A 24,168-nucleotide genomic window follows, 5' to 3' on the forward strand; every position below is an offset into this window, starting at 1 on the left:
ATTCCAGCTCAATCTTCTTTGCCTGTATAAATACAAATGAAAAAGAATTGTATCCACCTCTCCTTAACATGCTCACTTCTGACCTTTCACGTTTTCACAAGTCAACATTTGCAAAGACAATAGCATGGAAGGGAAAGAAAAAAATAGGAGGGAAGAGAGAAATCATAACCTAGCATTTTCACTTTGTGGGAGATGTGTATTTACTTACAACAACAGCTGACCTTTCTCAAGAAGGACATCTTCAGAAAGGTGGTGTTCCTGTTAATCAGGAATTATCACTCTGCTCCTAGCTTCTGGGCCTTCCCTGCTCACAAATATGAAGAGAACGCAGTAGCACAGGGGCATCCCGAATTGTCTTATAATCACTGAAAGCTGGTCCTGGAAAAGCATTTGGAGGTCATCCTATGCACAAAGGTATTCATTTCAAAAACAAACATGACTTGAGAACCTTTGTGTGTTTGTGTTTGTGTGTTTGAGGGGCAGGGAGGGGATCTGCCAGGCAATATGCTAAAAAGTTTTTGTCCTCTTGAATAAATAAATACTATCCAGAGAGGTTAATTGGCTTAGCAGAGGTTATATGTTTAGTGGCTGAACTATGAAATATCCTGACCCCTCATAATACACACCCCTCACCCTCTCTTCAAGGCTTATTTATTTACCCTTCTAACTCCAAGGAGATGAATAACTTCTTTCCTCACGTTCCAACTGAATATCATTGCATCATCCCTATTCATCTTTGCAGATCCATGAGTCCACCAGGCTCCCTGTGGACCTTACTTTACAGCCTTGGTTGTAGAAGAGCTCTCTTGCTTCTTCAGGTGACTGTCAGCCAGGATTGTTCTATGTGTAGTTGTGGTTGGACGTGACCATGCGGGGATGTGAGTCCAGTGTCCTCCCACTCCGCCATCTTGATCCTGCCCCTTAATCACGTTTTTCTTGATTAAACGTTTTTCTCCCTTAAAGCATCTTTACAGGTTAATTTTATATTTTTTATGGTATAAATTTACTTGTTTTTAAACTTTGAGTTTTGTATTGGAATATAACTTATTAACAATGTTGTGATAGTTCCAGGTGGAGAGCAAAGGGATTCAGCCGTACCTATACATGTATCCATTCTCCCCAAAACTTTCCTCCCACCCAGGCTCCCACATGACACTAAAGAAGAGTTCCTTGAGCTATACAGTGGGATCTTGTTGGTTATCCACTTAAAATATAGCAGTGTATACATGTTCACCACGAACTCCCTAACTATTCCTTCTTCACTCCTTCCCCCTAGCAATCATAAGTTTATTCTCTAAGACTTTCAGGTTAATTTTAGAATGCATTATTTTCCCAGAAACATAATTGCAATCATTACATGACTTTTAAAAAATAATTTAATTTTCTGAGCTGATTTTACACTAATGCTGGGGCTCCTTTACTGACAGCTTCATGTGCAGACCATGCTTATTCACTGAGTGCATTTCAAAAGTGTTTTGAGTATCCTTAGTTCATAGGCAGTAGATACCTTGTCAGACATACAGCTTTCTAATTAGGAAGAGACATTTTTGTGGACAGAACTAGAGTTAAGTCCTACCCTACGTATGTTATTTCAACTATTTACGTCTTGAGTTTTTCACTGGTAAATTATCAATAATAAAAAATATACCTTTACCATCCTTTTAGGAGGACTAAATGAAATAAGGCATCCAAAGTGCTTGGCACAGTTTTAATACATAATGTTAATTTTTCACTGTTAGTTTTACTGTCATATCTGATTATTATGCATCGATACTTAATCAGAGATTAATGAATAAAGTGTGCATGTTCAATACGATTGTTTATATTCTATGAAGTGAAGCATTTAATCTAATATAAATCAACTAAACATACAGCCATAGCAACAACCCACAGATAAAAACCGAGTGTAACAACTGTACTCTTACAGATTCTGTAATCAAAAACACTTCTTAAGCCAAACTTCTAAATGTGAGTGATGATCATTCTTTGAGGCACTAGGAATATTCTCAGTTTCTGTTTCTAGTAGCAAAAAGCAAGCAAAAGTAATGATGAAAAACACAATATTGAAAATGACAGTGTTTTTCACACATCTAAGATGTTGCTTTTTACAAAGTCTTTCTTATAAAGAAAAGACAATGTTGGAGCAAAGCAGTTAAGAATAAGGACTTTGGATTCAAATCCAAGTCCTGCAGCTTTTCTTGTATGTGATCTTAGACAATTTATTCACTTCTTTGTATCCTAGTTCTTTCATCTATAAAATGGAGAAAATATGAGCATCTGTAACATCAGAACATTATGAAATCCATTCCTTCAAGAAATTCACAGCAAGCTCAGAACATATTGAATATCATTAGTTATTATTAACTTTCACAATAATTATTCTAAATACCCAAGACAAATATTTTCACTTTATAGAAAAAGAAACTGACTTTACAGTCACTTCTTTGACCAAAATTAGAGTACTTATTTTGTGATGGTGCTGGAATTACAATATAAACCTTCAAACTCCTAATTCAGAAATACTGATGCAGTAATATATTGTCTTGCCCATTGATGTGAAAAATAGTGCAGAGAACAGAACTAAGGGGCAGATAACTTATTCAAGATTCACCATCATGTTAAAATAATGAAACATTTCCATACTGGTTGATAAATACCCAGTGCCCTGAGCTCCCCAGGTATGCTCTCCCATCCACTCCCCTACCTCCTAGCCTGCACTGAGCTAGTCCTTTCCTCTAGAACCCCTGAACCTTCCGCAGTTAGCAACTGAAAGATTAATGTCTCCTACAGGCACCTCTGGATGCTGTTTGCTGCCTGCTCGGTTGTGATCATTTTGTGCAAGTGCAGTTCCTGTTTTAAATATTTTTAGAATCATCAGTGGGAGCTAAAGACCTCACAGGAAGATTATAAGGATCAAAGGAAGTTATGTTTATGAGGAAGATGATAAACTTGAAGATGCAGGGTGTAAAGATGAGCTCTCTTGATCTATTTTAGGCACAGAGTGGCATTCCCATGACACAAGTCTGAGCATTGCTGAAGGGGTCGAGTGCTGATACTCTTTATATCATTAATATAATGCCAGTTACCTTATATTGAGATCGACTTTTACCCAACCAAGAATATAATCATCACTCTATAATTCTAGTCAACATTGCATCTATCTATTTATCTATCTCTCTAGTTAATTTCATTTCCTGGCAAAGTGTCCAGAAAAAGGCAGCCTAGAATTAAATAATTAAATCCATTAATTCCATGAATTTGGTTTTGAGGACAGTTACCTCTCCTCAGGAATCACACTGTGAAATTAACTGAGTTAAATTTCTAGGCAATTTTCTTGATAGGAATATTTTTTTAAGCATTCTATATACAGTAAAATGATCTTTTCCTTTTTTCCAAAGCTCCAAATTTTGTTCTGTTATTTATATTTCTAATTTCATTTTTCATTTTAACATGCTTAAGCGCATGCCATCTTTGCCTCACTAGAGAATGGAGTGAAATAGAGAAAAATACAGTATAGTAAAGTGGGAAAATGCATATTTCTCAAAACTAAGAAAATACATCATTTAAAATGTAATTCAGGGTGCAGTATACTGGGGGCATTTTGAATGTTAGCTGTAATGTGTGCACCGCAGTTCATCCATACCCATTACAGTGTATTTACTATCTAACTACATTGCATTTAAAACAATCACTCCCCAACTTTAGAAAGAAAACAACATAGACATTTTGGAAACTGTGCCTTTTGTCATAATTCCAAAGGTATCAATGGCAGAAGCTGTGCTTCAAGAAAGTGAAGGGCTCTGTGGTGCTTCCCCTCCATAGCTCCCACCTGCCTTGTGAGAAAACGCAGAAAGAAAGGAAAACAGTCAAAGCAGACCAAATAATAATAGTCTAGTCATTAAATAAAGTCAAGATCTTTAGTTCCTTCTCAAGGGCTATAGATAATGTTCTGAGCCATATCCTATAAGCTGTCTCATAGATACCAAAAACCCCACCAGGCGGAAGAAGATAACCATATAATGACTAGACTGTAACCACGACATTAAGCTTCCACGAGTCCAAGAACTGGCCTCAAGGAAATGGGGACACACTGACCCTGGAACTGAAGATTAACTATATTTAAAGCAATCAAGATGACACTGGTCAGACCACTGTGTGGTCCATTTCAAGATGACTGTCAGCTGACTGTGCTGTTTCTACATGTAGCCCGTTCCTCCATCCATAAAATCTCTTGCCCACTGATTGTCTAGTGGGGTAGGGGGCACTTGGCCTTTGGATAGTCGCTCTGGCGCCTCTTCTTGCTGTCATCCAAAATAAAGCAAACATTCCTTTCCACTACCTTGCCTCTTTATTGGCTTTTGAGCAGCGACTGGTCAGACCTCCACTTTCGGTAACAAAAGAATAAGAAAACAGAAAAGAGATTTTAAAAGATTGGAAGGAGTGAAAATGAGAGACTTAATTTGCATAAAGTTACATACTGAAATGTACTTTGGACCGCCTTCTCTAGTTCATTTTTTCCTTATACATGGTAAAATACATTTGTTTCAGGCTGTGCTGACATGGCGCTAACATCACTGGCTCAATAGTGAAGGTTATTGGGAATTTTTTCATGTGCACATAACTGGTTTGATTCAATTTACTTAATTAACTAGTTAGGTTAGTATTGTGCCCTGGAGGAAGAAATGGCAACCTATTCCAGTACTCTTGCCTGGAGAATCCCCATGGACAAAAGAGCCTGGTGGGTTACAGTCCATGGGGTCACAAAGCATCGGACATGACTGAAGCAACTTAGCACATTAGTATTGTGCAGACAAAAGTTTCATGGCACAGACTTAATTTTCAACTTGTGTTAGTGATATTTGATGTCAAATGGCAGAGGGAAAAATTTAAAGACTTGCCATTATATGCACACTCAATTATCAGCTCATCAAAGGAGAGTATGTTTTCCTCAAACCAGTCTACCCTAAAGGAAATCAATACTGAATATTCATTGGAAGGACTGATGCTAAAGCTGAAACTACAATACTTTGGCCACCAGATGTGAAGAGCTGACTCACTAGAAAAGACCCTGATGCTGGGAAAGATTGAAGGTAGGAAAAGAAAGGGACGATAGAGGATGAGATAGTTCAATGGCATCACCGACTGGATGGATATGAGTTTGAGTAAGCTCCAGGAGTTGGTGGATGGACAGGGAAGCCTGGCGTGCTGCAGTCCATGGAGATGCAAAGAGTCGTACACGACTGAGCAACTGAACTGAACTGAATAGGGCGTGAGGATCCTATAACCAGGAACCAACAAACTTGTATTTCCATTGTCCAAAGGACTAGAGTGAAGTCCACGGAAGCCATCTACAATCCTTCAGGGAATTGATGAACAGAGCAAGCATGGCACTGAAAGTCCAGTTCATTAACAACTAAGGCTGCTTTAAGATGATACAATTCAAAAACATCAGAAGAACTTCAGAAGGAAAACAGGTATGACTACATCGTGCGGTCATCAGGGAAACGGAGCACACTAAACACTAATTGTATCGTTTCAGCTCTTCCTTTCATAGACAATGTGAAATAGAAGCAAAAGAAAAACCGCTCCTGGCATTCGCAGATGACACCCCGATATTCACCAATATCATGCTGGAAAATTGTGCCCCGCTTCTGTAGAGGCCGGTATATTTCCAAACTCACCTCCTTCCCAACTCTGACTTCACAGTAGGATGTGTAATTTTCGTATACAATGCAGGATTCATTGGAACTATAATTTAGAGAATTTTCACAATAGGACACAGTGTCACCTGTCTCAGATAATTTCCTCTTAAAAAGCAAATCCCATTTTTGGAGTAATTCATCCATGTTTCCTTTGCTTCTGGAGTAAATGAAGAAGTTGATAACAAAGCGCATTATCTCCCCATCCACCTCAACTCTATCAATCTTGCCACCCGCTACAATTACTTTTCACACCACCCTGCCTGAACCAGAGGGCCAGCCATTAAAACACTACCACACATTGGAAGCCAAGGCTGCTCCAGCCCACAGCTGAACTTAATAAAACCGTTAATGTCAGAGCCTGCCGGCTAGCTTCCCAGGAATGCCACTTGCTCAAAATCCTTCCATTCCAGCCATGCATGTGGCATTTCGTTCTTCTCCCCATGCAGAACCATGCCATCTGCTATGAGACACAGATATACCACATGCCAGGTGACATTTTCCTTTAAATTTCTTTCTTTTTTTTATTATTTACTGGGAAATATACTCAACAGGCAGAGAGCAAGAAGAAATCTGTGTACTACCTAGGCCTGTTTTTTCTCAGTCTCTTGATATTTATTATATTCTGGCTTTGCCTTTGAATGGTTGGTGAGTAATTTATGGGCAGGCATCCTTAGAAATAAGTCTGTAGATATGTAATAAAAAACTCTGAGTACTGGTGCTCTAATAAACCAAGGGGTAACTTCAGAGTTGAATTAGAAAAAAAAAAAAAGAGGAAAGAGTCATTAAATCAATAATACTGAGGTCTGATAGAGCTGTGTGAAGTCAATAACATCATAAACTTTTATACTGACTTCAGCATGGGAACATGCTATTATCTGTGGCAAGTGATGGCAAAAGAATTTAGATCTGATACATTTGATCTAACAGGAAAAGAGATGGAAGATTTTGGAGATACTTCTTGCTTTGGGCCATTTTGGATAAACATTCAATTTTACATGTGTAGAGGACAATTTATTTAAAGTCACTTGTAGACTGTGATAGGGTCAAAGGAAAATATGGGAGAGTCTATTTATTCAAAAGCAGAGACCAATCCTTTTCTCTGTATACAATCCAAATTATGGCTATAATATGTCCTTTTCTTCAGGGACTTCTGTAAAAATCTTAAGCTATAGATTTGGAGTGTTGTAAGTGACAAGAAAGTGAAAGTGTTACTCACTCAGTCGTGTCCCCTCTTTTCGATCTCATGGACTATAGCCTGCTTCTCCTCTGTCCATGGGATTCTCCAGATAAGAATACTGGAGTGGATAGGCATTTCCTTCTCCAGGGGATCTTCCTGACTCAGGGATCTAACCCAGGTCTCTCCATATTGCTGGCAGATACTATGTTACATATGTTGTATGTAATGAAGAGAGAAGTAAACTAATATGAGATTCATACATAGGTCCTCAATAGTCTCTCTTATGGAAGGGAACATGTTCAGTTAGGTAGCAGGACCTGTCTTAAGCCAGATCAGTTACACTATGACCCATTGTATTTGGTGCATACTGTAAGATTATCTTATTGAGTACTATTTCGTATAACTGGGAATACTGGTAGTGGGACACCTACACAACTTTATTTTATTTATTTTTAAAATTATTTTTATTGGATTATAGTTACTTTACAATGTTGTGTCAGTTTCTACTGTACAGCAAAATGAATCAACCACACATATTCATATTTATTATCTCCATTTTGGACTTCCTTCTCACTCAGTTCACCACAGTGCATTAAGTTCCCTGTGCCATACAGAATGTTCTCATTAGTTATCTATTTCATGCATAGTATCCTTAGGGACACCTACACAAATTTAGATTGAAATTTGCAATGAGCATGGAATTTAAACCTAAATACAATCAGAATTAATTTTCTCCATATACACTTCAGTTCAGTTCAGTTCAGTCGCTCAGTCGTGTCCAACTCTTTGCGACCCCATGAATTGCAGCACGCCAGGCCTCCCTGTCCATCATCAACTCCCGGAGTTCACTCAGACTCACGTCCATCGAGTCAGGGATGCCATCCAGCCATCTCATCCTCTGTTGTCCCCTTCTTCTCCTGCCCCCAATCCCTCCCAGCATCAGAGTCTTTTCCAATGAGTCAACTCTTCACATGAGGTGGCCAAAGTACTGGAATTTCAGCTTTAGCATCATTCCCTCCAAAGAACACCCAGGGCTGATCTCCTTCAGAATGGACTGGTTGGATCTCCTTGCAGTCCCAGGGACTCTCAAGAGTCTTCTCCAACACCACAGTTCAAAAGCATCAATTCTTTGGTGCTCAGCCTTCTTCACAGTCCAACTCTCACATCCATACCTGACCACAGGAAAAACCATAGCCTTGACTAGATGGACCTTAGTCGGCAAAGTAATGTCTCTGCTTTTCAATATGCTGTCTAGGTTGGTCAAAACTTTTCTTCCAAGGAATAAGCATCTTAATTTCATGTCTGCAGTCACCATCTGCAGTGATTTTGGAGCCCCAAAAACAGTCTGACACTGTTTCCACTGTTTCCCCATCTATTTCCCATGAAGTGATGGGACCGGATGCCATGCTCCTTGTTTTCTGAGTGTTGAGCTTTAAGCCAACTTTTTCACTCACCTCTTTCACTTTCATCAAGAGGCTTTTTAGTTCCTCTTCACTTTCTGCCATAAGGGTGGTGTCATCTGCATATCTGAGGTTATTGATATTTCTCCTGGCGATCTTGATTCTAGCTTGTGCTTCTTCCAGCCCAGTGTTTCTCATGATATACTCTTCATAGAAGTTAAATAAGCAGGGTGACAATATACAGCCTTGACGTACTCCGTTTCCTATTTGGAACCAGTCTGTTGTTCCATGTCCAGTTCTAACTGTTGCTTCCTGACCTGCTTACTCAATTATTAAACATACACAAATTATTTCACATCTTACTACTCTTAGAATTGACTAGTAAACAATAAATTTATATTTAATGGCTTCTTAATTATGTCATATGTCCTTTTATTAACTATTAATTCCCTCCTTAATAGTTATTGCTGCTAAGTCGCTTCAGTCGTGTCCGACTCTGTGCGACCCCATAGACGGCAGCCCATCAGGCTCCCCTGTCCCTGGGATTCTCCAGGCAAGAACACTGGAGTGGGTTGCCATTTCAGTTATTGCATACATTCATATGTCCACTCACCTCATTTCACTAAAACTCACCCTAAACCTATCAACGACCTCCCGTCACTAAACTCCATAAAGTGGAGTTTGGTAAATAGGCGGATACCTTGAAAACATCAATATGATCATGTCAGTTCTAACTGACTCCTCCCTTCTCCTGTCCTCCGTCTCCCAGCCCTGATGAAATACTTACATACTGATGTCTTAGGATTCTTGCCTCTGGTCTACACATGCCCCTTCATCCCACCTCGCACTAAAGTACCTTCTGTTCAACACTTCAGCCTTCCCGTACTTTGTTGTATTTGTCATGGTCCCTCCACCTTTGCACACAGGACTCCTCTTCTGAATGCTCTTCCCTTTCTCTCCCAACAAGGTTATCTTATGGCACCCTCAGCTGTGGCACTTATTGCAACTTTAGGTTTATACGGATTCCTTGGTTATTGAGGAAACTTGTTGTCTTGACTAGTATGTACACTTCCTGAAGCCATGAGAAACATATTTCTCTAACCTTTGAATCTCTAACATCTAGCATGGCCGTTGACACATACTAACAGATGACAAAAATGTGCTCCATGAATGAATGGAAAAGTATCATTTCTGCTTTGATCCTTCTCAAGCCTCATTCCACTCCTGTTCATCAAATGTAAAAAGTTAAGAGAATAGACTTGAGATCAGGATGCAAGAAAATTAGCTTCTGATTCCATCACAGAAAGTATAGTGTGCCTTTTCCGAAAAGAGATTAACAAGACAGTGATGGTTACTTCTCTCAAAGAATGTACGGTTCTAACACGAGGATAAGCAAAAGAACAAGTCAAGAAAAAAATAAGGTAAGCAAAATTACAGGTTGTGATGAGTGCTGAAAAGGAGATACATAAGAATGAGATAAAGACTAAGATTGTCCTTGGGGTGTTCAGGGAAAGAATCTCAGAAGAGCAAGCTGAGATACCCATGAGGAAAAGAAATGAACTGTACTGAGAATAAAGGAGAAGATAATTCCAGGTGAAAAGAATACCATATGGAAAGACTATACTGTAGCAACTGACCTGGCATCTTCCACGAATGGAAAGGAATTTAGCAAACTAAGCATAGAGCAGCAAAATGGGACCAAAGATAGGGCTCTGCAGACCAACAGAAGGACTTTAGATTGCATTTAAAATACAATCACGGCTACTGGAGGGTTTTTTAAAATATGATATTTCTTTTTATTTTCTTTTTTAAAATTATTTTATTCTTCTTCTTCTTATTAACCTGCACTCCTTGTATTGGAAATGTGGAGTCTTAATTGCTCGACTCCCAGGGTAGTCCCTATGGTAGGGTTTTAAACAGGCAGTGCCATCCTCTGGTTTACATATTGCTTTGGCATGAAGAATGGATGTGAGTGGGCAAAAGCAATTAAAAATGAGCCAACTAGAAGGTCAAGGACTTGCTGAAATAACATGGTGTGGAGAAGGATATGGCATTGGAGAGGGTGTACATTTGAAATATATAGTGAAGATAGAAATAAGAGGACTTGCTAATGGCTATGGGTGTTAGGATACACAAAACCTCCAATTAAAGATGACTTGGAGTTTCTGGCTTCAACACCTGGCTAGATGGTGGTGACATTTGCTGAGATGATAAGCTTGCGGGTGGAGAGAAAAGGGGCAAGAGAGCCAAGCAAGACAGATAAGAGTGGGAATTAGAGAGTTGGTTGCTTTTTTTTTCTTTTGGAGTATAATTGCTTTACAATGTTGTGTTAGTTTCTGCTGTACAATGACGTGGATCAGTTATACGTATACATTTTTCCCTTCCCTCTTGGATGTCCCTCTCACTCCTTCAATCCCATTCAAAAAATGGGTGGAAGACCTAAATAGACACCTCCCCAAAGAAGATATGGCCAAGAGGCACAAGAAAAAGATGCTCAATGTCACTCATTGTCAGAGAAATGCAGATCAGTTTTTTTTTTTTGAACAAGATATTTTGCCTTGTCATAAACATCTTTACAAAGCTATCTCCATGCGTTTGTATCACCCAGTTAAAATTATAGATCTTTATCCTACACTGGTTATTGGACACCCAGATTTTATCACCTTTCTCAATGTCAGCTGTATAACCAATAGAGTCTAAATGGGATATGAATACTGGATTCAGTGAAATTATTTCAATATACAAGGTCAATGTCTGCCCCAGTCTGTAAACATCCACAGGAAACATCATTGTCCCAGGCCCACTGGAGGGAAGAGTGGAAAGCTAGCAGGTAGAGGACCAGAGGTGTCCTCTACTAATTAGAAAAGAAAGTCCATTTAGCAGTGGAGGAGAGAAGTGAGCTCCAGCTGATCCCAACTTGTAGCATCAGAAGAGAGTCCAAAGTGTTCTGAGGGATGAACAGAGGCTGTGAAAGCATCTAGTCAATATAATTCAATTAAAGAAAATGGGCTCCAACAGGGTTGCCACACATGAAGGTCACTGGAGCGAACTTTTAAAAGACGAAAGCAAAAAAGAAAAAAAAGACGAAAGCAATGGCAAAACTAGAAGTCTGAAAGTTAAAAAAAGAAGTCAGGAGGAAAACCCTTGAAAAGTGCAAAATAAAGACATCACCATGTCTGCAGTTGTACTTTTCAACACAATGGGGAGGACACTGGAGACAGCTGGTAGATACTCTACCTTCCCTTTGACTAACCTTCTCACTTTCTTCTCTCAAAATAAAAGCCCTCGAGTAATTAACTGAATCTCAGCCATGATATAATAATTTTTAGGCACTAGTTATTCCTTTAAGACCAATTGCTTTTGGTTTTAATAAGACACAGAGCCCTTTTAAAAGGTAACAAAACCAGGCATTCTCTCCTATGGAAAATGCATTTATGAGGACACACATTTATTTACATATAATTTCAGGCTGCTCACAGCTCTCCTCTCCCTCCCCCAAAACTGATCTTGCAGGAATAGAAGGCTACCAGTTTAAGAGCTCCTCCTGTTTTAGCTTAAATGAAAATGATCTGATAATAAAAATATTATCAGATAATAAAAAGTCTGACAACACCATGTAGATTTCCTTTGTTGAGTTGGTGTCTGAGTCAGGCGCCACTTACCTCTTTTTCTGTGGCCATAAATGACAGATGGTTGTTGTCAGGTCCCTTTCAGTCTCTGGGACTCCCAATATTTCAAGAGCCTTTTGATGTTGCTGCAAAAGAAATTTGGTCTCAAAAAGTCACAGTGCTAACCTTCCAAGTTTAATAACTAGCATTTATCACACATTTCCTCTGGTCAGATATACTCACACTGGCCTATGAGGTAACTACTGTTATTCGCTCCATGTTATATTTGAAGAAACTTCAATAAAGGAAATTTCCCCACATTAACCATTTAACCCCCAGAGCATGGAAGACTACAATTCTCCAAATCCTTCTTGCATGTAGCTTGGGTCATATTTCTGATTCTGCCTAATGGAAAGTGATGTGTTTCCCTTGTCCCCAAAATGTTCTGTGTGATGTTTTATGTTTTGCTACTCATTCGTCAGCTAGAAGAATGCAGATATTCAGCAGAGCACCTGTATGATGGCAGAAGTCATCAATGGAAGGAGCATGGATCTAATAGTCACCATCTGGAGTAAAGACACCCAGGAAAGCCATACAACCAGGAACATCTGAGATGGATTATATGGGAGCTAGAAACAAACACACCTTTATTATGTTAAGCCACTGAAATTGTAAGGGGGTTGGCTATAGCCATGTGTGTTAATAGTCTTGATTAAGATAATTATATACAATCATTTGATCGAATGAGATTAAAATCCAGGTTTTCTTATTTCAAAACACTCAAGTTTAATGGCACCTTGATCAGGTTCTTATCTAAGGCCCTTATGCCTTTAATAAAGGTAAAGGTAAAAATATTTGAAAGATTTGGGCAGTGTCTTAGAAGCAGTGGAATATTTGGGCAGTGCATTTTAGAAATGAAAGGACAGAGAATACTTTGAGAGTATTGGCCCAGCCCCTGTCTTAATCATATGATTCTCTGGCTGTAAGATTCTTCTCTGACTTGGCTGTAAAACTGCGAACAAAACAACTCGAGAGCTTGAAAAGAAATCACAATCATTTCCACAGAATGGGTCTCTGAACCTTTAGGATAGAAAGAACTTCGTGTGCAAATTAAGATAATTACTGAAGGAAGATTGACAGAAATTGTTATACCAGCATGAGTGAAATCTGGGGCTGTGTTAATAAGAACTGGGACTTGGAAATGTAGGGAAGAAAATCTTGTTGGTATGTAAGAGGGATAAGTGGCTGTCATTTCAGATGGGATGCTATTAGGCCCTGGGCTCTTCCAGGAGTTTTTTTGTTTTGTTTTGTTTTGTTTCTAAGCAAAAAAAAAAAAAAAAGAATTTTCTTGAATAAAAAGAAAGAAAAAATAGAGAACCTGGGATTAAACTCTACTCCGTATCCTGGGAAACAGAAAATGAACAGATGGCCATAAAAAATGTAGAGATTTACAAATATGAGAAAAAAACAAAGAATTTTATGACTGTAAAAGTAGATCGAATTGGCTCCTCGTACTGGGAGATGTTAAAACACAATGATGCAAGGGGGACAGTTGGCAGTGGAAAGAGCGATAGGTAACCTCTTGGTTAAGAGCTTAAATTGAGTTCCAGATGACTAAACGATTTCTGGTTTCCTCATTTAATTAGTGGAACATACTGTTAGAATTTTTTTTTCTTTTGTTCACTGGTAAAGAAGAGAATGGAGCAGTGACATTATATTCTCTTCTTTGCTGAGAAGGTGAAGCAACTTCTAATGACAACTGACTCTATTCTTACCTTAGAGATTGGTTGACACTTGGGAAGAAGAGACCAAAAGGCCTTCCGGACTCTCTTCTACATTACTCTCTGCTCCAGTTTAGACTTGGAGAGTGAAGCAATGCTATCATGTATTACGTATTATCTTTTTCTTCAGAGGTGAATCGCTTGTGAAATTATAAGCATCAATAGACTGTAAATAACTCACTTATAAAAATGTCACTTCCCTTCATTTTGATCTAATAGCTTCAATGTTGTCTCATCAAAATAAAATGGTTTCATTGTTGCTGTTTTTCTTGACAAGTCAGTTTAAAAGTCTATATGGAAATGCATGGAAATGCATATTGACTTGTCTCTAGACTATGTAAAGAGCATCTATAAACAAATAAGAAAAAACATGCAATACAGCAAAGCAAAAGATTAAAACAAGCATTCAAAAAGTAGATTTCAAATTACAATTATATGTTTGAAAAGCTGCCTAAGTCTGTCAATAATCACAGACATGGTAATTAAAAGCAAAATTAGATAATACTATACAAACAATACCAGGTATGACAGGAGCAGGAGCCCAGGACACTGTTGCTGTTAGTGGAATTTTTATAATCTCCTAGGAGAATATTTAGTATTACCTACCAAATTTGGACACATACATATGCTGTGGCCAGAATGTCCATATGCCCTATTTTAAGAAAGATAGATTCAGATTAGACCTATGCATCTGGTGTGATGACTAGGAGTATCTCCCTTAACACTAATGTGTACTGGCTTGGATAATAAATTTCATTCTACCAATAATCCAGATATTTCAGTTAGGTATATACCCAATAGAAACATTTGTATATGAGCTGCAAAGGACAGGAATGTTGATAGCAGCACGATTCTTAACAGACAACCTCTGGAAATAGCCCTGATGTCCATCACAGTAGACTAAAGAAATAGAACTTGGTAAATTAATTCAACTGAATGTTATATAGCATTATAAAACATCTTGTATTTATAACAGTCTATTTTAAGCTGATAACTTATATTTGAAAGCATTCTAAAGCTCTGTATTTGTGCTCTCCCCCATCAACATTTTGTTTTTGATGATACAATTTGTATTTTTTACTTCCTGAATCTATTAACAAATTATTATGGCTATAATTACTTTACTACTACATGTAGCTGTAGATTTGGAGCATTTCTGGGAGAAGGGAGTTCAGAAGCCTCTTATGTTGGACCAAATGGTATAGCAATAAAATAAACAAATTGCATCTACATGCTGTGATCATTTTTATAGTGATAATTCATTTACTGGTACATTTTTGTTGTTTATAGTCTTCTGTATGTATATTATTACTTCAATTTAGAAACTTAAATTCCCATCCTGGCTACATATATGCATTTTTTCCCCACAAAGCTAAAAGTTATTCCAGATACAAAGCAGAAGCAGACTGAAAATTCTCCTGTTAGATTACTTTGTATTCCCCGATGTGGTCTTCACACCTACTGAATTGAACCTAAAGCACAGGCAGGTTTCACATAGAGCACCAACTCTAATCAATGGTTTTGAATGTTTGAGGTTTTACATTCAGAAGAATTATAAAGCCTTTGTACTCAACAATACAATTTTTTAATCAAATAATAATGTCTTCTGTGGGAATTAGAGAGGGAAAGGACAGCAAATATCTTGCCTTGGTTTTCCCAGACAGAAAATCTGCAATTCCCCAGAATTACAATAAAGGGAAAAAACACATTTACAAGTAGAAAACTCATTTGACTTGTGGAGGCCACAGGAAGAGTTTGCATGGGACTATGGACTTCTAGATGTGGTACTGAGTATAGAGTTTAGAGGAATGAGCAAGAGAGGAAACCAGGATCACAATGCTGCATTAAACTCTTTCTTCTTGAGCTTAACACTAAGTCTGCAGTCAAATAGAAAAGGGGGACACTCTGATCTATGCACCTCTAATCATCTTAGAGTAAGACTGCTGCTGCTGCTGCTGCTGCTGCTGCTAAGTCACTTCAATCGTGTCCGACTCTGTGTGACCCCGTAGACGGCAGCCCGCCAGGCTCCCCTGTCCCTGGGATTCTCCAGGCAGGAACACTGGAGTGGGTTGCCACTTCCTTCTCCAACGCATGAAAGTGAAAAGTGAAAGTGAAGTCACTCAGTCATGTCCAACTCACTATGTTAGTATAAATTCAAAAATAGCTCAAAGACAAAAGATTCTATTTTCTCATACTTTTTTAAAGGATTTTTTTTTAATGTGAACCATTTTTAAAATTCTTTATTCAATTGCTACAACACTGCTTCTGTTTTATGCTTTTGGTGTGTTGGCCTTGAGGCATGTGGGATCTTAGCTGCCCGACCAGGGATTGAACCCACCCCCCACCCCACACATACCCTGGATTGGAAGGTGAAGTCTCAACCACTGGGCTGCCAGGGAAGTCCCTCATACTTTTAAATAATATCATCAATCCAAAAAATTAACAACTGGTGTAGAATGGTTATGTCACATTTGAAAGGCCTCAGTCTGGTTCAAATGGGGAAAATAGATTAGGCTGAGGCAGCCACTCCCATGGTGAATGACTATTAGCAATTGTGCTCAGGTGTGCTCAACTGTGCTGGAGAAATGGACTAGATTCTATTCCTGCAACACTCTAATGACACTATAAATACCTGTTCCACATATTAAATCCCCTTCTGATTAATACAATCTAAAATAGGTTCATTTTCATTCAACTGGAATCTGAAGGATATAGAGGCGATCCTTGACAGCACTGGTTTCAATGCTTGAGTCCATTTAATATGCGGACTTTTTCTAATAGTAAATACTACTTGATTAGTGGTTGGTTGAATCTGCAGATGCAGAACTGTGACTATAGAGGAAGCATATATATGGAGGACTGACTTTACTGTGATATGCAGATTTTCAACTGCATGGAGGGTTGGTGTCCCTAAGCCTTGTACTGTTCAAGGATCAAATACACACACACACACACACACACACACATGCACACACATACACACAAGATACAGTTATTGATTATCTCACTGACTTGGATTTCAAGGAGATAAGATCTAGATGTTATTAGGAAATAAAATACTGATGATCCAAGGGATACAGCTTCAAGTGAGTTATTAGAATTGAGAGAGTCTCACCTGGAAGGAAGTAGCTATTAAAGGAACCTTTGGCAATAGACTGCTATATGACATTTCAAAAAATGTGCTTTCACCTGCACTTAAAGGAAAATATTATAAGCCAAAATTTTGGAATTCTTAGCTTAAACTATAGTCAAGAAAGACCAGCAAGACATATAAGACTTTCTTCTAATAGCTGAAGGCTAACATAGTGAAATATCTGATCATTAGGTTGCTGAATTATAAGGTGAGTTGAATTCACGGTCTCACCAGCCCTATTATTTAAATATGGGAAAGGATTAATTGTCAGAGAATGCAATCCTAAAACTTGGTTAAGGGACATTTGGTTAGATTAAGATGACTCTGGATTACTTAAATCCTATAAAATTGTAATACCCAAGGACTATTCCTTGACAGAACTATCTCACATCTATTCTCCTGACTTGTTGAGAGAGCTTAAAATAAACTTGTGTTTAAGGCAAGAGCATTGGACTGTCCCAGAACTCCACCCCTATCAACTCTCTTTCCTCTCAGGTATATCAATATATACATATACTCAAGTCAAGTCTCTAATTGGAAAATACCTGATAGGTTTCTTAGTGGGAAGATACAGTTAGTTAACATTAAGAAGAAAATCTTTTAGATATTTTTCACTTTATTTTTAGTTAAAGTATAGTTGATTTACAATATTGTGTTAATTTTTCACTTTTTAAGTCACCTATTCATTTGAGACATATCACTGAGTGCTTACACTGTACCAGGCAGTGTTCTAAACACGTGGCATATAGTTATAAAAAAGAGCAATTTCTGCTCTTGTAGTAGAGACTCTGAATGAAGTGAAGAAGTGAGCAGACCACATGAAGATCTGGCAGAGCCAGGGAAATTTACAGAGGTCCTGACATAGAAATTAACTTTCTCTATTAGCAAGGCCAATATACCAAAGGCAGAACGGATCTGCCTGAGAGTTGTAGGAAATGGAATCAGAGAAGCAGGCAAGACTCCAGGTAATACAAGACTTTGTAGCCCATCATAAAGACTCTGAATTTGTGCCATCATAATATGACAACAATGGCTATTGTTTATCTGGGAGTGTGCTTTAGAACCTCACAATTTAAAATAGCGTCATGCAATATATGGGGCTTTTTATATGTAAATATGTAAAAAGAAACAAGTCTGGTTACAAATCCCAGAATATCAGAGCCCACCCCAGAATCTCCAAAAGCAAGTTATGACCATTAACATCTTTTATAAGCTTTGCAGGTAATTCTAAAGTAAGGCAAAGCTGAGGAGCATTTCCACAGAGAAGATGTAATAAAGTACCCAAAGACTGTCTTTTCCAGCTCCCAATTTCCACTCTATCCTGGACTCTAACAACCTGGTTCAGTTTAGCTCTAAGTGTTTAAATCATCTTCCAAATGGGCACCACAACAATGATGGCTTGTTCACACTGAAATGATAGCTAGGAAGGCCCCTGCTCTCAGCAATCAGTTTCTGGGGCTTCTAAAATATTTATAAAGCATATATCATTTCTTGGTGTTATACATGATATAGTATTTGCCCTAAAGGAACTTATATTCCAAATCAGATAAATTTAAGAAGAGGCTCAAAAACTCCAGGGAAGTATTTTCATTATTTATTAGAATTGCAAAGTTTTATTTTTCTCCCAGTAGCCTAAGGCTCATTATCTACTGTCTTGCTTGGTAAGAAGGGGGACACAGCATCCTGGATAATGGATTTTAAGTGACCTGTTTACATTTACATTTAGGATCTCATTGCTTTTCTTGTTTCTCTCATTTCCTTTTTTTTTTCTGGATTGCCTAAAAAATCTTCACTCAACTCTTACTTCAATTGAGTTGAAGAAGCAGAATTTTGACCACGACTTAACTTTCATGACTGTGAAATCCTCAGGCATTAGAAATGAGATTCTGGAACTCTGGGATGCTGACTTGGAGTTGACTTCTTATCAGAATGCTACTATATGTCTGCATGGAATGTTCAGCAGTTATACTAATATTATCTAAGAAGCAATACTGCTTCATGGATTGTCCCCATGTCTGGCCCTGGGATAGTAAATACCTGTTACCTAGTTTGTAATCTTGGATCACAGTAAGGATCATCACTCTTCTGTTCCAATACAAGGGAGAAGTTAAAACAGTCTAGAAGATCTTTCTGTGCCCTGATTTAAAAGGAAGTTTAGTTCAGATCATTTAGCTGTACCATTTATCAAGCAAAATGTAAGAACATTAAAGAGGGAATCAGATGTGTCTTGCTCACTATTATAGACCTCAGTATCCAGCAAGTTATGTACCAAAAATAAGGCTTCCCACAGATTTCCGTTGAAAATATAGGGGCAGTTTAATAGACATTGTAAACATTATAATGTATGCTGTAATGAATTGAATGGCCTCTCAATAACACATTCAGAAACTGTCCTAAAGAAGTGCATAGAGACTGATCTTGAAAACTGAAGGGTTCATCAAGAGAAAAAGAAGGAATCATGTTCCCTGGTCAAAGAAACAGTCATCCAAAGGCATGAATCCAAGAAACCAATGGAACAATGTGGGATATGGAAGAGACCGTGGCTTAGCACAATGTGTAGCAGGGAGAAGCCTGAAGATGTAGTTGCAAGGAAAGGCAAGAACTTAGGCATTTGGGCTAGACTAGATAATGTGCGCTTCCCTAAAGGCAATCAATACAGTACTTCAGGGTTGGGACCTCCAAGACTACACTTACACCTTAGAAGATCACTCTTGGGACTCTAAGATTGGAAGGCCAATTGGAATCTGGACATAGGGAGACTATCAGAAGATAAAAAATGAGACTGACTAAAGATAGCATGTGTGGGATATTAGATATATTTAAGAGATACTGAGGTGTTAGCACAAAAAGATTTAGTTACTGTTTTCATGCAAAATTTGGAGAACAAGAGAAGTCTAGGATGACCATTAGGTTTATGGCTTACAACACTGAGGGCTGGTGTTGCCATAATTTTATAAAGAAAATTAGATGGGAAGCAGCAGATACTGGGATAGCAAATTAAACCTCAAATACATACCTGTGTGATATCTAGGTGGCACAGCTTTTTCAGTAAGCAAAAGAAAATGACTACCACTATTGAAAACCTATCAGACACTAAGCATTGCTCTACTGTAAACCTTATACAGTTTATAGTTCATAATTAATTATAGTCAGAATTATTCTCTCAGGAGCAATGCTCTGACTTTTTAAACATTTGATTAAGACCAGCATTCTTGCCTGGAGAATTCCGTGTATGGAGGAGCCTGGTGGGCTACAGCCCAGATATATTATCTTTAAACTGTTACCCTGTGGTAGGGTCACAAAGAGTCGGACATGACTGAATGACTAACTTTCACTTTTTTACTCTCCAGACCAGCCCTGAAATAATGTTGAATGTCAGAGTCACAATAGAATTTGCATATATCTGAATCTAAACTCCATATTTCTACACCTTTCCAGTGCTTCTGTGAAATTTAATAGACAGATCAAGACTAGAAATAATTATTGGGGTGTAATCCAGCTATATGCAGTAGAGAGAACCATAGTAAAAATATTTCATGCAGGAGTCTGCATAGTTACACTAGTCATTGTAAGTTATTGGTTAAAATCCAAATGTTTGTTTTTCTTATCTTTTCTTGATCCCCCACATTTCAGAATTATTCCTTCTTTCCTAACTCATTCTCAATCAAAAATTAATCTTGATTAATTTTTTCTAAAATAATTGTGGTCAAATTATGCCACATGCTGGGCTTAAGCATCCATTTATTCAACAGATATATGAACATTCCATCTAGGCCTTCTAGACAAAACGTCAAAATTCCTGCCTTCAAGGAAGTCACAGTCTATTGAGGAAAACATGGAATCAAGAGGCCATTTTAAAGACAGCGTATCTGTGGGACCTCCCTGATGGTCCAGTCAGTATGAATCCACCTTCTAGTGCAGGGGACGTGGGCTTGATCTCTGGTGAAGGAACTAACATCCCACGTGCCATGGGGTAACTAAAGCCCTGTGCCTCAACTAGTGAGCCACATACTGCAACCAAGACCCAATGCAGCCAAAATTAAATAAATTCAAGAATTTTAAAAAGTGTAACTGAAAAATAAAGGGAAGTCCAAGGTTCTACAGCAACACAGACAAGGAGAAACTACACCGTCATTATAAGGGTGGACATCCAAAAAAAAAAAAATATATATATATATAGATAGATAGATAGGAAGGTTTTTTTTTTTGGCAGAGAGAACTTTATTGCAAGGCAAAGAAAGTGTGAGGGAGAGGGTGGGATGATTTGGGAGAATGGGAATTCTAACATGTATACTGTCATGTAAGAATTGAATCGCCAGTCCATGTCTGACGTAGGGTGCGGCATGCTTGGGGCTGGTGCATGGGGATGACCCAGAGAGATGTTGTGGGGAGGGAGGTGGGAGGGGGGTTCATGTTTGGGAACGTATGTAAGAATTAAAGATTTTAAAATTTAAAAAATAAAAAAAAAATTAAAAAAAAAAAAAAGAAATGTAAGATACTGACAGATTAGGTAGGGATCAATGAAATGACCTATGGGAAAAATCAGGTGACAGGTCAAAAAAAGTCTTGTATGCTTAACTCAAGACTTTGGTCTTGAAAGAAATGAGAAACCCCAGAAATGTGTGAACAGAGTGATTTGTACAGATTTATAATTTGGAAAAAGATTCTCACTTTGATGGGTAGATAAGCATTAGATGAGTCTAGGAACAAGAATATCAGTTAGGGGGCTCTAGAAATAATCCAGGTAGAAACTGATAACCTTGATTATTGTTCCAGATGAATTCCTTAAGCTTAACATTCAACACACCCGCCATTCTGGCTCTATCTTACCTTCCAGATCGTCTGTCCAAAATCCCTTTTCCAATAGACTATGCTTCCATCAAAAACCATCTGGCCCTTTTAGAAGCATTACTCTCATATTCTGTGTTTTTAACCCCAGACTCTGGTTCAGATTATCTTTATGGCCTATCACACTGTACAGAAGCTAGTGGCTGATCAATACAAATTAAGATGATTGATTTTTAAAAGGCAGATACTTTAAAAAATTAGGTTCAAGCACTATTTTTTTTATAGTCAAAGTCACATCTTACCTTGAATTTTTGTCCAAATATTTTCAGAATTCTTTCCCTAAATGCTAAAATAATTTGAAAATTCAGCCCCTTTGCTTAGACTTTTAAAACTTATTTCAATGAGCTAGTGCTACTGTAGTCACTACTGGACACACACAAAAAAATCTTTGCATCCTACTAATTGATGGATGTGTCAAAAATGATGCTAATTCTGGTTAAATGTCATAAATAAATTCATGAAGTGTGACTGCCTTTCAGATTCGAGCATATCAAATTCCCACTAATTGAAGTCAGACTACTTTCTCAGTTCTTGCAGCTATAGGATTATTATCCTCCAATTTATTAGCTATCAATATGACTTAGGAAACTCCAATAATTAGTGCAGCTGTTTGGCCCTTTTAAATGCTCTTATGACCCATGGAGGTTACAAGGAACTTCAAAGTATGAGTGCAAATTCAAAGTATCTTGGGGAAATGGTTTAGAAACATGTTTTATTCCATAGACAAACAAATAAATAAATAAAAACTTTCCAAGACCAAACTTTATTTTCACAAGGTTGTAGAAATTATAGTGTAGCCAATAAAATGAGGGTGTCATACGCCTACTACAATATAGTACAAATCATGAATTATACAACAGGCAAGAACGAGAAACTGCAATGGAATTAAACCTATATGGAAATAAATAAAACCTACAAGCAAAGTAGCAATCATGTTGGTTCTATTAACAAAATGTGCATGCACAGGGGGGCTCTTCAGAAAATGAATGTAATATGTGAATAGTAATTATTATTTTAGAACTTTATTGCAACTATGAAATGGTAATTAACAAGTAATTAGAACTGTAAGTTCTTTGGAAGGTAAAGCAATGGTTTGTAAAACACTCAGGCATTGAATGAAAGGATAAATCACATCAAATAGACACTTTTGATTGCATATGGTAGAGTTTTTTACAGTATCTCTTTACCAGAATTCTGGATGATTGAAGAAACTCTGATGTTTTGTTGTTTTATATGTTGTTTATATTATTAGAAGTCGAGGTGAGGGTGTGTGATTTTGTGATTTATATTAATAAACATGTCTTTGCCCTTAGTCTTGATTCTTCCACAGATCCCCTAAAACCTTTGACATTTCCTAGGTGGTGAGAGCTATAGCGATGTGTCTTATAATTCATTGCAATCTTCTTTCAACCACTGCTGTGTTTATGTTACTGAGGTGACTTTTAGAAAGTCCCTACTGCGGATACTGCATGCCAGGGAAACCAACCATGTGATTAGAGGGTTGAAACTTTGAGCCCCCCCCCCCCACAAACCTCCTGTGAGGGGAGCGGGGCTGGAGATTGAGTTCAACCACCAGTGGCCAATAATTCAATCAATCATGGCTATGCAATGAAGCCCCCATAAAAGCCAAAAGGATGTTTTAGAGAGCTTCTGGGATGTTGAACACATGGAGGTGTTGGGACCTCGGAGCCCCCAGAGACAATGTGGAGGCTCAGCACCCTTTTCCCCAAACATTGCCCTGTGCATCTCTTCCAATTGGCTACTCCTGAATTATAATTTTATGATAAACTGGTAATCTAGTAAGTAACATAAGTGTTTTCCTTGAGTTCTGTGAGCGTTCTAGCTAATTAATCATACATAAGAAGGAAGTGGATTTATGAAACCCACTTATTTATAAATACAGGTGACTACCTGGACTTGGGATTGGCATCTGAAGTGTATATGGGGGAGGTCAGTTTTGTGGGATCTGATACTATCTCTAGGAAGTGTCAGTACTGAGTTAAATTTTAGGACATCTAGCCGATGTCCCAGAATTGTCTGGTGTATGGAAACCCAGGCACACACCCTCATTTGGTGTTGAGAAGTATTGAGTGGGAGGAATAAAGGAAAAAGGAGGATGTGAGGTTTCCTTTACCAGGTGCAAATGAAAAACGTTAAGATCACAATCACTTTTTTTTTTTTTTTTTGAGAAATCAAACAAAGTTCATTGGATCTTATCCTTCACCCTTACTGAGTACTAATTTGTGAGGAAGGTTGTTTTACATGATGAATAATGGTGACATGTCTTACCTCTTGTCTTTAGGGTCATTAAAAGCAGTGCAAAGAATTTACTTATGAAACTACATACCTGCTGCTTGATGTGATAAAGTCTATGTCCTACATTTCTCCTTATGTCTCAACATCTCTCCATGGCCCAGCCACCCTGCTCAACCAAAAAAATCAACTTTGGAATTGAATATATAAAATAATTCAGTCAAAATGTTGAGAAAAATGGAGGCGTTCAGCTGGAATCTGGAGAA

The sequence above is a fragment of the Capra hircus genome, chromosome 27 (assembly GCF_001704415.2).
Source record: "Capra hircus breed San Clemente chromosome 27, ASM170441v1, whole genome shotgun sequence".
Classification (NCBI taxonomy): domain Eukaryota; kingdom Metazoa; phylum Chordata; class Mammalia; order Artiodactyla; family Bovidae; genus Capra; species Capra hircus.